Consider the following 13,918-nt stretch of genomic DNA (forward strand, 5'->3'; position numbering starts at 1 on the left):
TGGCTTCTGACTCTTCTCAAACCCCCTCCCCAGTTTCTGTTGTCCTCGGCAGGAGCTGTGGTTCCCTCCTAGCTTGGGGCCTTGCACAGAGCAGAAAGGGACAAGGACATTCCCATCTGAGGACTGCCTCACCCTAGGTACCCTGGGCCCCCAAGCCATATGTGGAGCTGCCCCATCACCGCCCAGAGAAGGCAGGCTCCCAGCCCGGGTTGCCATGGTCCAGCGACCTGCGGACAGGAATGTGTGGTGACAGGTGAGTCCCAGCTGGGGTTTGCTCCCTTGTCATTTCGGTGAGTTATCCTGAACTTTTCTAAATACCTTCCCCATGTGATTCTTAGAAATCCCTGAAAGCGAGTAGGCTGGGTATCGTTATTCCCAATTTACAGATGAAGAAGCTAAGGTTCAGAGCAGCTGACTTTTTTTTTAGCTAACCATCAGAATTTCAGGCATGGAATGTACAACTGGTGACTACAGTTAGCACAGCTGTGTGGTATATTTGAGAGTTCTGAGGAGAGTAGATTCTAAAAATTCTCATCACAAGGAAGAAAACATGTTTCCAAACTATATGAGGTGGTGAATGTTAACTTATTGTGGTAATTATTTTGCAATATTTGTAAGTCAAGTAATTATGCTATACACCTTAAACTTAGTGCCAAGTCAATTATATCTCAGTAACGCAGAAAGAAAAATAAATTGCATGTAATAAAGATGTTAAAAAAAAAAAAGAATTTCAGGAATGGTAGGGGTGGGCTTCCACGTGGGCCTGGGGCCTGTCTTGGGAGGATCTGCCTTGTCTGCCCCTGGGGTGAGCTGGGCAGCAAGCAGGCTGGAGGGCGGGAACGCTGCCCTGTGGTTTGGCCGCTGACATTTCTAAGAGCAAAGAAAGAAAGGGCTTTGCTGGGGTATCTGGCGGGGCTGTGCTCTCTGCCCCATGGGGAGCCTCGCGAGCCCGGGCCCTAGCAGGGTTCCCCCCCCCACCCCCCGCAATGGTTTCGGGAGCTCTGCCCCCACCTCCCTGTTGGAAGAAATGGGTCTCGAGTGCCATCGAGGACACAACAGGCCAGCCTTGGGCTGTTTCTGTTCGGCAGGAATGAGACTCAGAGGCAGTGGCCGTGCCCGGCGCCAGGTTCTCTGGCTGCGGAGATAATTGACACGGTCTGGCGTGGACGCGGTGAGGGAGGCGCCGGATCAGGGTGCGGACAGGTCCCATCCTGCCGTGGACCCGTCCCCACCCTGCTTGTCTAGCCCCTCAGCCTCCCGGGAGGCGTCGGGGCAAGCTACCTGTGTCACTGCGTCTCAGCCTCCTCGTAGGTAAAATGGGGACGGTGACCCCGCGTCACAGGTGGGCGAGGGACATAAACCTAGTAACACAAGGTAACGCCTCCGCAGGGAAGAGAATCACCAGCTGAGCTCCCCTCCCCCTTCGGTGCCCCCCCTCACCCCCCGCCACGTGTAGAGGTTCTTAGCCTCGTTTTGGATACCAGGCCCATTTGAGAACGTGACAAAAGCCACGCCCTCTCTGTCCAGAAAAGCCCGGGAGCCGGGGCAGGACAGGCAGCCTGGCGCAGTCCACGCCGGCCTCACGGTCAGCAGGGCATGCCGGGGCCGTGGGGACGCTAATTGTCACCAAGCAAAGTGTAAACTCCGGCGCCGCCCTGTGTGGCAGGAGAGGCTGGGAATACAGGAAGCGGAATTCAGGCTGTCAATTCGTGGACGAGAGACCTCTTCCCCCTTGGGGTCCGTTTCCCCATCTGTGAAATGGGCAAACGGACCACACTCGTAGTTACTGAGCCGTGTCCCAAACCCTGGGGCTGATGACAACAGGAGAGAGGCCAGAAGAGTCAGCAAGGCTTTGGGCCCAGCTCTCCACAGAACAGCTCTCTGGCTGCCCTTCGGGGTTTTTTGTTTGTTTGTTTTTGTTTTTTAAAGTAGTTCTGTTGCCAGAGAAGTTTGAAACCCCCAGACTGCTGGACGGCTGCTTGGGCTTCTTGGGTTCCTACCAGCCCTGCCCCGTCTTCCCACTCCCCTCCTTTCCAGGCCAGTAGAGGCCATCCCATCCTGGAAGGACCAGGAAAACCCTAGCTGCTAACCCAGGACGCTGGGGCAGGTGTGGGAAGATGTAAACTGCCCTTCCCCAGCGCCCCGCCCCCCTGCCACGTCCCGCCCTGCATGTCCCACCCTCCCTGTCAGTCTGGGCGCACAGCCTGCTGACAGTGGGTCCCTCTCTCCATGCTGCTGCTGTTGTCTGGGGTCATGGAATTGTGGCTGGGGAGGGGGCAGAGGGTGGGAGGAAGGGAGGGGGTAGGGAGGGGGTCTCCCCGGGAAGGCAGATGTGGCTCTGCTCCCGTGCTCTGGGTAAGTTACGTGTGAGTCACGGCCACCGCCCGCCCTGTGAATTCCAGCTGGGGTGGGGCTCCCGGAGGTCCCAGGGCTCCAGGTTACAAGAAGCTGCAAAGGGAGACCCAGATGGGGGCCTGACAGACGCTGCTGCACTTTTATCGCTTTATTCCTTTACTTCGACCCCACCTAGGCCCCTGGAATGCTTGTGCGGCTTTCAGACACCTCACGTGTCCTGAGGGCCTCGGGCCACGTCTGGCGTTCTTGGTGTCCTCTCCGTGTCACCCACCAAGCCAGCCACATTGTCACCCACACTGGGGACAAATGTGTCATGACTGCACTGACAGTGCTACCGACCCTGCCCACCAGGGACCTCAATGCTCCGCTCTGCCCTGGCTGCCTGTCGGGGTGCGGGAATGAGGGGGGTGGAAGAACCAAATCCACGTGCGGCCCCTCCAGGCTGCCCCGGGCGACTGCTTTGGCCTTGGAGGGCCTGGCCTGCCTTGCAAATACCAGGCACTGAGGAGACTCCTAGCTTCCTCATTACGAATCTAAATGGTACCATCTCTAGGACCTGTGCGTGTGGACGGTTCCCGATCAGAAAACCTGCGAACATCAGCGCCTGAGTCACTGCTTTGGGCAGCTTGGCACGGACAGTGTCGCTGGCCTGTGACCAAGGGGGTGAACGGCAAGCACGTGTCCCCTCGAAGAAGTGGGGCTCCCACGTTACTGAAGCTGGAAGAACCAGGTTTGGGGACTCACTCCAGTGGGAAGAGTGAGGGGTACGGCTTTCCAAAAAGCGAGCAGAGATTCACAGTATTTCTCAAAGTGTGAAGGGGGTCCTCAAGACCCTTTCAGGGCCTCTGTGAGGGCCTCTTTTCCAATGACACCGCAGCATGATGCTACATTTTCTTTGTGGACTTCAACCAGAACAACCTACTGCAAGACAGCGAATGCAGAAGCAGTGGGTGTGAGAACCCAGCTGTCTTTTGCTAAGCCAGCCACACACGAAAGGGAGTCACAAAACTATGAAACAGTGCCGCTCTTCTCACTATACTTTTTCTTTTGGAAAATATAGTTATTTTCACAAAAATTTCTTTCACATTGCAAGCTTGTTAACTTTAAATGGATGAATAAATAAATCTTTAAAATATTTTTGTTTTGATTTCTTATACAGCAGATAGCATTTATAAGATATGACCCACATAGCGAAAACCTCTTTGAGGTCCTCAATAATTTAGAGTATAAAGGTTCCTCAAAAAATGAAAAACAGAACTACCATACAATCCAGCAATCCCACTTCTGGGTATATATCCAAAGGAAATGAAAACGTACTATCAAAGAGATATCTCCACTCCCATGTTCACTGCAGCGTTATTCACAATAGCCAAGACACGGCGACAACCTAAGTGCCCATCAACCTATGACTGGATATAGCGGTTGTGGTCTATATACACAATGGAATACTCTTCAGCCGCGAGAAAGAAGGAAATCCTGCCATTTGCAACAACGTGGATAGACCTTGAGGACATTATGCTCAGTGAGATAAGTCAGAGAAAGACAAATACTGTACTGTATTTCACTTATATGTGGAACCTAAGAAGAACGGAACTCTGAAAAACAGAGTGGATGGGGGCTGGGGGGTAGGGGAATGGGAAATGGTGTTTAAAGGTACATACTTGCAACTAGAAGAAAAATAAGTCCTGGAGACTAATACACAGTACAACTATGAAAGACAACAAAACTATTGTTACCAACACTAGAAGAAATGATATTTATGTGACAAGACAGGGGTGTTGGCTAACGCTACAATGGCAACCATATTGCAATATAAATGTATCAAGTCAATACATTGTGGGCCTTAAACAATGTTATAGGTCAATTATATCTCAATTTAAAAGAGTTTAAAAAGTATAAAGAGGGCTCTTGGACTTCCCCGGTGGTCCAGTGGCTAAGACTCCGCGCTTCCACTCAAGGGGGCGCGGGTTTGATCCCTGGTTGGGGAAGTTCCGCACGCTGCGCAGCACGGCCAAAAAAAAAAAAAAAACAGAACAAAAACAATTAAATTAGAAAAAATAAAGAGGGCTCTTGATGCCGAAAACAGCTGGAGAACCGCAGGGCTAGAAGCATGGGGTACCGTGGGAGAAAGGGGCTAAGCTGAGCCAGGCTAGGAGCCAGGGAGCCCCTGGGGAGGGTTTAGCTTCCCTGCTATGCTCTCTCCCATCACTCCGACCCTCAGCGAGGCTCCCTGTTGATGCGGGTGTAGTTTTGGTGGTGCAGTGGGGCGGGGGGCCTGGGAGAGGAAGCCCGGCCCGTGCCCACAGCTCGTGGCTGGTGTCTGGGAGCAGGAACAATATCAATCCCAGGGGCTGGCCCCGAGCTAGTGAACTGGCACGGTGGGGACCCAGGGCAGCTGCAGAGGGGGCAACCCAGGACCTCGGCAGCGCTTGGGGTGGAGGGTCAGCGGGGAATTTTGACACTTGCCTGACTGCCAGCCTCTCCCCTTCTTGGCCTTTGTGGGTATAATCAGAGATTTTAGATCCAGGTCACTGCTCTTACTGTTTTAGTTTGTGGGTTTTTTATTTAATTGTTAAAGGTACTCTATCGATGATAAAATTTGGCCATTTGCATTCAGTTTGAACACAGATTTGCAAGTCTTTGGGACTGAGCTAGCGTTCAGGGCCACCGCTCAGCCCGTCCCTGGAGCTGCTCCCACACCTGCACCTCATGCCCTCGCTGCCGGAGAACGTCATCCAGAATGAATATACGGGTGGTTATTTTCTGAGCTCTAGCCTACCTGAAAAATCCTTTATGTTAACGTCGCACCTGAAGGCAACCTGGCTAGAGAGAAACTAACCTTCAAAACGCGGTAGCCCCCTGGTACTCAGCATGGCAGGCGACTCTGAGAGAGCCTGATTTTTGTGTCTTTAGCTGCTTTTTCTGCCCAGATGTCCATGGGATTGTCTTTGCCAATAGCCTCTAGCTGCCTCTCCTGGATGGTCCCAGCACACGGTCCCCTTCCCAGGAACATCAGTTCAACATACAGCGTAGCCCAAAAAGCAGCTGATGTCTTTACAACAATCTCACAAGGTCACCAGAAGGGCACCCTCGTGACACCCCACCAAAACTCCTAACATCCCTTCCTTGTATCTCCCCCAAGACCCCACGTGTCCCTCAATCGCTCATCTCCACTCTGCAAACCCTCTCAGCACCCAGCCCTTCCCTTCCTAATACAAATCAAATCAACTTCTCTGGCTCATCCAGTTCTTAGATCAAACCACCGCCAGCCCCGCTCCAACCAGAAGATGCCAGTGTTGATGAGGATGGACACACGACTGGAGCTCCTGTGCACTGCTGGCAGGAATGTGAAGGGGTGCAGCCACCGTGGAGAACACTACGGCGATCCCTCAAAAAATTAAAAACAGAGTCACCGCATGACCCAGCGACTCCACTTCCGGGTACATATGCCAGAGAACTGAAAGCAGGGACTCAGACAGATCCTTCTACGCCTATGTTCATAGCAGCATTATTCACAATGGTCAAAAGGTGGAAACAACCCAAGTGTCCATCAACTTCTACAGATGCATGGATAAATAAAGTGTGGTATATGTCTACAATGGAATAAGAAGGAATGAGATCTGACATGTGCTACACTGTGGATGATCCTTGAGGACATTACGCTGAGAGAAATCAGTCACAAAAGGATGATTCCACGCATATGAGGTACCCAGAGAAGTCAACTTCATAGACATAGAGTAGAACGGCGGGTGCCAGGGGCTTTGGGGGAGAGAGGCTGGGGAGTTGTTGTTTCATGGGGACAGAGTTTCAGTTTTGCAAGATGAAGAGAGTTCTGAGGATGATGGTGGTGACGGTTGCAAAACAATGTGAATGTGCTTAACGATACTGAAGTGGTCAAAGTAGTTAATTTAAGATGGTAAATTTTATGTGATGTGCATTTTGCAACAATTTAAATTTAAAAAAAGGTCCTGCGACCCAGGCAGGCAAAAACAGACACCTTCCTGAGATACGAGGGATCACATGTTTCTGGCCATTGTTTTTCTGCCTGCCACACCTGGTTATTACAGTTTTTTACCACTGTGTGTCTAGTTGTGGGTGTTTTCTTTGAATTTACCTTCAGTGCTGGGGTCATTCCATCTACAAACACGGACCTTTTTATAGCCTGTCTCCTCATCGGGAGAGCTGATGCTGGCTCCGAGCGCCCTCTGAGCTGACCTCTTCTCGTGTTCACCCCGTAACACACGCCCGTGGACGCGCCGGGTTTGCCTTCTGCCACTGACCTCATGTCCGGCACCATCAGCCCCACCCCCACTGCTTCCAGCCAGGACTGCGTGTTGGCCAGTGTTTCGAATCCTTGCAATTCTTATTTTGCTCATTAATCTCCCTTTTCATCTCACCCTCTGTTTTTTTTCCATCTCTTTTTTGCCTCTTTTCGGGGCATTTTGTTCTTGCCCCACAAAGTTCATTTCCCCCGGATCCTGCCGTAGATCATTCCAGAGTCAGGGTCCAGCCTCCACAGTATTCATCCGACGCACAGGGTTATTTTCCCCACTTGCTCACCCCTGAAGGAGGGGCGATCTAGTGAGACCCCCATCCACCATCTGTCTAGTTTGATGTTGTGATTTATAATAAGAAATAGATATTTGGTCTTTGTCCTCTTTCTGGCACAGAGCTCCTAAAACCTGCGGAATTTCCTAACTGATGAGAGAGACAAAGGTGTCTTTCGTTATGAGATGACTTTTTTAATGACTTTATTTTTGTTAATGAGGTGACTTTTGGAAGGCCCCTTGGTCACCTGAGGATGGGGCCAGGGGAACCAACCATGTCATTAGAGGTTGGAACTTTCAGTCCCGTCTCTGACCTCAGGGAGGGGACAGGGGATGAAGAGAATCAGTCACCAATGGCCAACGAGGTAATCAGTCGAGCCTATGTGATGAAATCTCCAGAAACTCTCCAAAGTGTGGGGTTTGGAGAGCTTCTGGGTCGGTGAGCACGGGGAGGTGTGGAGAGTGGACACCTGGAGGACATGGAAGCTCCGTGTCATTCCCCACACCTGGCCCTGTGCCTCTCTCCCATCTGGCTGTTCCTGAGTTACATCTTTTTTTTTTTTAATTTTATTTTATTTATTTTTGGCTGTGTTGGGTCTTGGTTGCTGCACACGGGCTTTCTCTAGTTGCGGCGAGCAGGGGCTACTCTTCGTTGTGGTGCACGGGCTTCTCATTGCGGTGGCTTCTCTTATTGCAGAGCACGGGCTCTAGGCTCACGCGGGCTTCAGTAGTTGCAGCACGCAGGCTTCAGTAGTTGCGGCACGCGGGCTCAGTAGTTGTGGCGCACGGGCTTAGTTGCTCTGCAGCATGTGGGATCTTCCTGGACCAGGGCCCGAACCTGTGTCCCCTGCATTGGCAGGTGGATTCTTAACCACTGCGCCACCAGGGAAGTCCCGAGTTACATCCTTTTATAATAAACTAGTGAGTAAAATGTTTTCCTGAGCTCTGTGAGCCACTCTAGCAAATTAATCCAACCCAAGGAGAGGGTCGTGAGAACCTCCAACCTATAGCTGATTGGTCAGAAGCACAGGTAACAACCTGGACTTGTGATTAGAGTCTGAAGTGGGGGGCTGCCTTGTGGGATCCCCTTAACCTGTGGGATCGGACAGCACCTCTGGGTAGAGAGCATGAGAATCGAGTTGAATTGTAGGACACCCAGCTCGTGTCGAGTAACTGCTTGTTGGTGTGAAAACCACACCCGTACGTTGGAATTTTAACCAGAATCTTGACCTTGTCCCACGGCTGCCTCCCTGGATAAGAGCTGAGTCCACCTCTCAGGTTCTGGTTTGTAAGCAGCCCAGCCTGGGGACCACACCACCCTGGACACGGAGCTAATGTGACTCTGACCTTGGGAAGGGACATCTCTGCCCACCTCCACAGCCTGGGCCGCCGAAACTCTAAAGACAGAGTCTGTGTAAACCCACAGTGGTGTCCATGTCCCAGGACTTCCCACCCCTGGCTGAGCCCACGGGCCACGCTGGACTGCCAGCGGCCACAGCTCGCGGGTTTCCCTCTCTCCCGCCTGCCCGGTGGAGGTGGCGCCTGAGGGTGGCTTTCTCCAAATACACGCAGAGATGCCTGGGGAGGGTGCAGCGAGGGGAGCGCTCAACAGCACTGTTTCTGCCCCCAAAGCACTGCCCGCGTGGGAAAGGGGCAGCTGCCTGACCTCCTCCGGCTGGGGAGAAGGGGGCTTCCCCTTCCGCTGGGAGGCCTCAGCTTCCGGGGGGAGCCGGGGCAGCTCCGTCTGTCTCAGAGCTGGAAGGGGTTCCTCCCAGGCCGCCCACCTTTCTTGGCTTTCAGGAATTTTCCTCTGCTTTTGGTGTGTCTCCGCAAGTATTTTAGGCGGAAGCCGCTCAGGAGGCTGCCACGCACTCGCTATTTTAAACCACAAGCACCCTCCTGCCTTTTCAGTTCCAGGTTTTAGGCCTGTTCCCAGGAGGAAGGCCCTGCGGGAAACGAGCCTGTGTCTGTCTCTCTCCTCCAGGCATGAAGCTACGGCTCCTGCGACCGAGCCCGGGGAAGGCGCAGGCAGCGGGCTCCGCGTCTTAACCAGACGAGGGAGACAGCGGCCAGCTGCACTGAAGCCACCGGGGCCCGCGAGCGCGGGGCCGTAACGAGGCAGGGATCGGACGCGGTCCTCCTCCGGAACGTCAGGGGCCGCTCTTCCGGGGGAGGGACACAGTCTGGGGTACCAGCCTGCCTGGGCGACCGATCTCCGTGTCCCCTCCCCCTTGACGTTCTGGCTGCCTCGGGGATTCCCAGGGGCGGACGGGAACTGCCAGGTGCTGTCGGGGAAATGCAGCCCCAGGAAGCCTCCAGGGGGAGAAGCCAGAGGAGCTCGGCGTGAATGAAGACGACGGCCTCTAAGGAAGGTGGGCAGAGTCTTAAAAATGCCACCGGGGACTTCCCTGGTGGCGCAGTGGTTAAGAACACGCCTGCCAATGCAGGGGACACGGGTTTGAGCCCTGGTCCAGGAAGATCCCACATGCCACGGAGCAACTAAGCCCGCGAGCCACAACTACTGAGCCCACGTGCCACAACTACTGAAGCCCGTGTGCCTAGAGGCCGTGCTCCGCAATGAGAAGCCACCGCAATGAAAAGCCCGTGCACGGCAACGAAGAGTAGCCCCCGCTCACCGCAACTAGAGAAAGCCCACGCGCAGCGACCAAGACCCAACACAACCAAAAATAAATAAATTAAAAAAAAAAAAAAAAGTGCCACCGGGGATGGAGGGGACACCTGGGGCAAGGCATACACCACGTGTGAGAAACAGAAACGGATGCACCGGGCTAAATGGCAGCGCCCAAAAGACAACTCCACATCCCTAGTCCCCAGAACGTGTGAATTTATCTCATTTGGAAAAAGCGTCTTTGCAGATTAAGTCAAGGATCTCAAGATGAGACCATCTTGGGTTACCCAGTTGGGCCCTAAACCCAACGACAGGTGTCCTTACAAGAGACAGACACAGAGAAGAAGGGGATGGGAAGATGGATGCAGCCAGAGCCACCAGCAGCTGAAGCGGCAAAGAGTGAAATCTCCCGACAGCCTCTCAAGGGAGTGTGGCCTGCCGACACCTTGATTTGCGGCTTCTGGTCTCCAGAGCAGTGAGAGAAGAAGTTTCTGTTGTTCTAAGCCACCAAAACAGTGGTCGTCTGTGACAGCAGCCCTAGGAAACTAATACACCGGATGGAAACAGCGTTGGCATTTTCCCCAGGGGATGCACCAAGGCGAAAAGGTTAGGGCAAGTGGGCGGGGACCCCTTTCCCCCTCTGGCCTGTGCTGACCTCAACCAGGAGCACAGCTGTGGGCAACTGGGACCGTTACCGGCAGAAACCTCCTTGCTGCTTCCACCAGCCCGGGGTCCTCTCTGGAGGCGTGTACCCCCGACACACTCTCCTTTGCTGTCTGCTCCCAGAGCTGGGACTGGGCTAGTCAGAGATGCCCCCTGTAGGGAATTCCCTGGCGCTCCAGCGGTTAGGACTCCGTGCTTTCACTCCCGAGGGCCCGGGCTTCGACCCCTGGACAGGGTTAACTAAGACCCCGCAAGCCGGGTGGCACAGCCGAAAAAAAAAAAGAAATGCTCCCTATAGGACCACGTCCCCTAAGATGGTTTCCAGCCCAATGTGAGAAAGAACATTTAAAAACAAGTGGTAAAGGGAATCCTGACACGCACTCCAACAGGATGAAGCGGGAGGACATGATGCTGAATGAAATAAGCCAGTCACAGAAGGACACATACTGTATGATTCCACTCGTATGAGGTCCCTAGAGGAGTCCAATCCATAGAGACAGAAGGTAGGATGGAGGTTGCCAGGGGCTTGGGAGAAGGGGATGGGGAATTAGTGTTTAATGGGGACAGAGTTTCAGTTTGGGAAAATGAAGAGTTCTGTAGATGGATGGTTGCACAACAGTGTAGATGTGCTTAATGCCACTGAACTGTACACGTAAAAGTGGTTAAAATGATAAGTTTTATGTTATCTACACTTTACCACAATTAAAAAAAATCAAGTAGTGAGTTCACAGACACTGGAACTATTGTAAGCAGTGGGGAGAGATCCCTTAGTGCTGCTGTAGCAGGAGTTCTGTACCAGGAGGGAAGGTCACTGCTAAGGACTCTTCCTTCTGGCCCCCTGGGATGCGTCATTAGCGTGGCCTTGGATGCACGATCCCAGAGCCAAGGGCGTGGGGTGTGCACCATCCAAGAGGACACCGCTAAACAGCTGAAGAGGTGGGGCCCTGAGGGCAGGAAGAACAGGGAAGGACGGATGCAAGGAACAGCAACAGACAGAATCTAACCCAGCGATGAAGCCGCCTGGATAGGGGAGTTGGAGGAGGAGGAGTCGTCTGGGGTATTGAGGACACAAGGTCGCTCTTGGGCTCACCCGCTCCCTCTTAACGCAGAAGGGGTTGAATTACACCGGCAGATACTGGAGTGACGCAGCTCAGATACACCCAGAAATTCATACATCTGGCATTTCACATACTTGTAACATTTTAGAGTATCACATAAGTCAGAGTACCTAACAGATGAGGCCTGCAATTCCGATTTGGAAGGGATAAGTGAGTAACTGACTTTAGGCTTATGATTTTAAGCAGGACGCTGAAGGAGGATTGGGCCGAGTTTGTGACAGTTTTGAAATGCTTAACAGAATTTAATATTCACCTTATTTATAAGCTTATTACATTTTAATAACTGTTCAGGAGCTTGGGAAAGTCCTGCTTTTTACGATGGCTATTTATAAACGTAAGAAAACTGGACATATTAAATTTGTTAAATCACTAAGATATTTAAAGAAACTTAACGAAGTTATAAGCCCTCTACCCTTAAATGTGATCATTTAAATCGACTAGATTCATAAGCAGAATAATGGCATTTGTAGGTTAGACTTAAAATCTTAGGGAAACAGTAGGCTTTAAAATTTTTAGTTCAGTATGTTGAATCGTAATTGAGAAAATCTAGCACCCATAAGTACTGTGTGTGTCTGTATATATGTGTGTGTGCGGTGTGTGTGCACAAACACATCCCAAGGACACCATAAACCTCCCAGGGACACGACGATGAGGCTGAGGTCCAGGCGGGCAGCTGTCCTTGTGTGTGTGTCCAGTGTAGCCCGTCCCCGGGGAGGGAGGCCAGAGGCGCACATGCACACACACACACACACACACACTCACACACTCTCAGACTTCAGAAACACCAAACAGCAAAGCAAACTTGAAAAAGTCATAAAAGCAACCGCCGCATTGGCCTCTCCCTGAAAGAAACCCGCTGGCATTGGCCTGCTTGCTGGTAAGGCTGCTCCCGCCGGCTCCAGGGTGGCGCTGTCCCCTCGGGCCCCCGGCCGCCGCTGCCCTGCCCGCTTGCCTGTCCGGCTGAGGGGCAAGGATGGTTCACTGGTCCCATCGCAGGGCTGCCGTCCCCCAGGGGTGGCTGGGGACTCCTGCTCTTCCACAACCACCGGCCCTGCAGGGTTTGAAGGCGGGCACCCTGGCAGGCGACCCTCCTTAACTGCGACAAGTGCCTGGTGGGTCTGCTCTCCCCGCCAGGACGCAGCATGCTGGCTTCACGGCTGCACGTTATTTGTGTTTTAACTTTGATGTCTTTAAAAATGACACTCTCTGCACAAAGCAGGCCTCTGGAAACAGATGTCTGACCATTGCCAGGTGTAATGCAATTAAAATCCAAGAAACAGCAGTAGCAACAAATAAATAAAAGGACGCTTTCTCTTCAGAAAAACATAAAATCAGCCGGGAGGCACAGCAGGCCTGAAGAGGGTTTGCTCTGCCCCCTGTGGTCACAGGTCCACCCAGGCTCTGCTCAGGGCGGGGCAGGAGCCCCCCAGGCTCCAGGCCTGAGTTAGCCCCTAGGTCACTGTGTGGCCCCGGGCACGTGCCCCTCACCCCTGCGCCTTCCTCCCATCCGATGTTTCAGCTACTGCTTTAAGACTCTGAAAGGCTGGGAGCATTCGCACTGCTTCCCAAACTTATCTTCCCGGCTCCCGCTCCCCAGAGCATCTTGTGGGCTTATGATTCTGCAGAAAGCCTGGGGCCAGCAGGTCCCTGAGGTCCACCGGCTCCTACATTCCACAGATTCTCAGCACTCTGTCATCCATCCCGCGCCCTCCTGATCTGTGCTTGGGAAATAATCCATTGTTGATGGCTTCCGGTGAATACATTTAAGTCCATTTGTCTTTCCACGTGGTTACTGTTGTACATTTTAAATAAAAGGTTTGGTCCATTGTGGAAGGAAATGCAGAAGAAGGGGTGGAGGAGTGACTTCAAGGCTCCTTCTGGCTCCCCGACAACCTGCTTTCCAAGCAGGACAGGCTTCATGGGACAGCCCATTTCTCAGAGTGAGAAGTCGAGGACCGGAGGCTTGTGATCAGTGGCAGTGCAGGGGGGTCCCAGGGGCCCCCGGAAGTTTCTTACCCGCCTCCCCCAGACATCAGCCCTCGGAGGACAAGTGTAACAAGTCAGGGTTCTCCAGAGGAACAGAACTGACAAGAGGGGTGTGTGTGAGAGAGAGGGATGTGTGAGGAATAGTGACTGAGGGATCTGGCAGGTCTGAAGGCAGGCAGCCTGGGGCAGAATTCCTCCGCCTTTTCTCTCAAGGGACTTCAACTGATCGCATGGAGGCCGACCCACACTACAGAAGGTCACCCGCTTTACACAAGCTTGACTGATTTAACGTTAATCTCATCTAAAAAATATCTTTGCGGCAATATCTAGCCTCACATTTGACCAAAAACTGGGTACCATGGCCTCGCCGAGATGGCACATAAGATCAGCCCCCCCACCACAAACTAGGGGTCTTTACCACTTTAAATCTCTAGGTCAGAGACAAGGCCCAGGCACAGCCTCCGAGAATCCGGGTGAGCAGAGATGAGTCACACAGGACAGGGAGTCCAGCTCGAACGCAGCTCACACCCAAGTGCAGGGTAAGAGGTCCCCCAGGTCCACGGCCGCGGGCGAGGCCCTGCCTGCGCTCCAGCTCAGCTGATTTCCCCAAGACCTTTTCT

General features: G+C 52.9%; 1 protein-coding gene across 1 annotated transcript in view; it reads right to left on the reverse strand.

The window, feature by feature from the left end:
* Positions 1-13,918, reverse strand: part of LRRC75A (leucine rich repeat containing 75A) — a 35,829-nt gene that overhangs the window by 12,566 nt on the left and 9,345 nt on the right. The window lies entirely within an intron of this gene.

This window comes from Balaenoptera acutorostrata, chromosome 20 (assembly GCF_949987535.1).
Source record: "Balaenoptera acutorostrata chromosome 20, mBalAcu1.1, whole genome shotgun sequence".
NCBI classification, from domain to species: Eukaryota; Metazoa; Chordata; class Mammalia; order Artiodactyla; family Balaenopteridae; genus Balaenoptera; species Balaenoptera acutorostrata.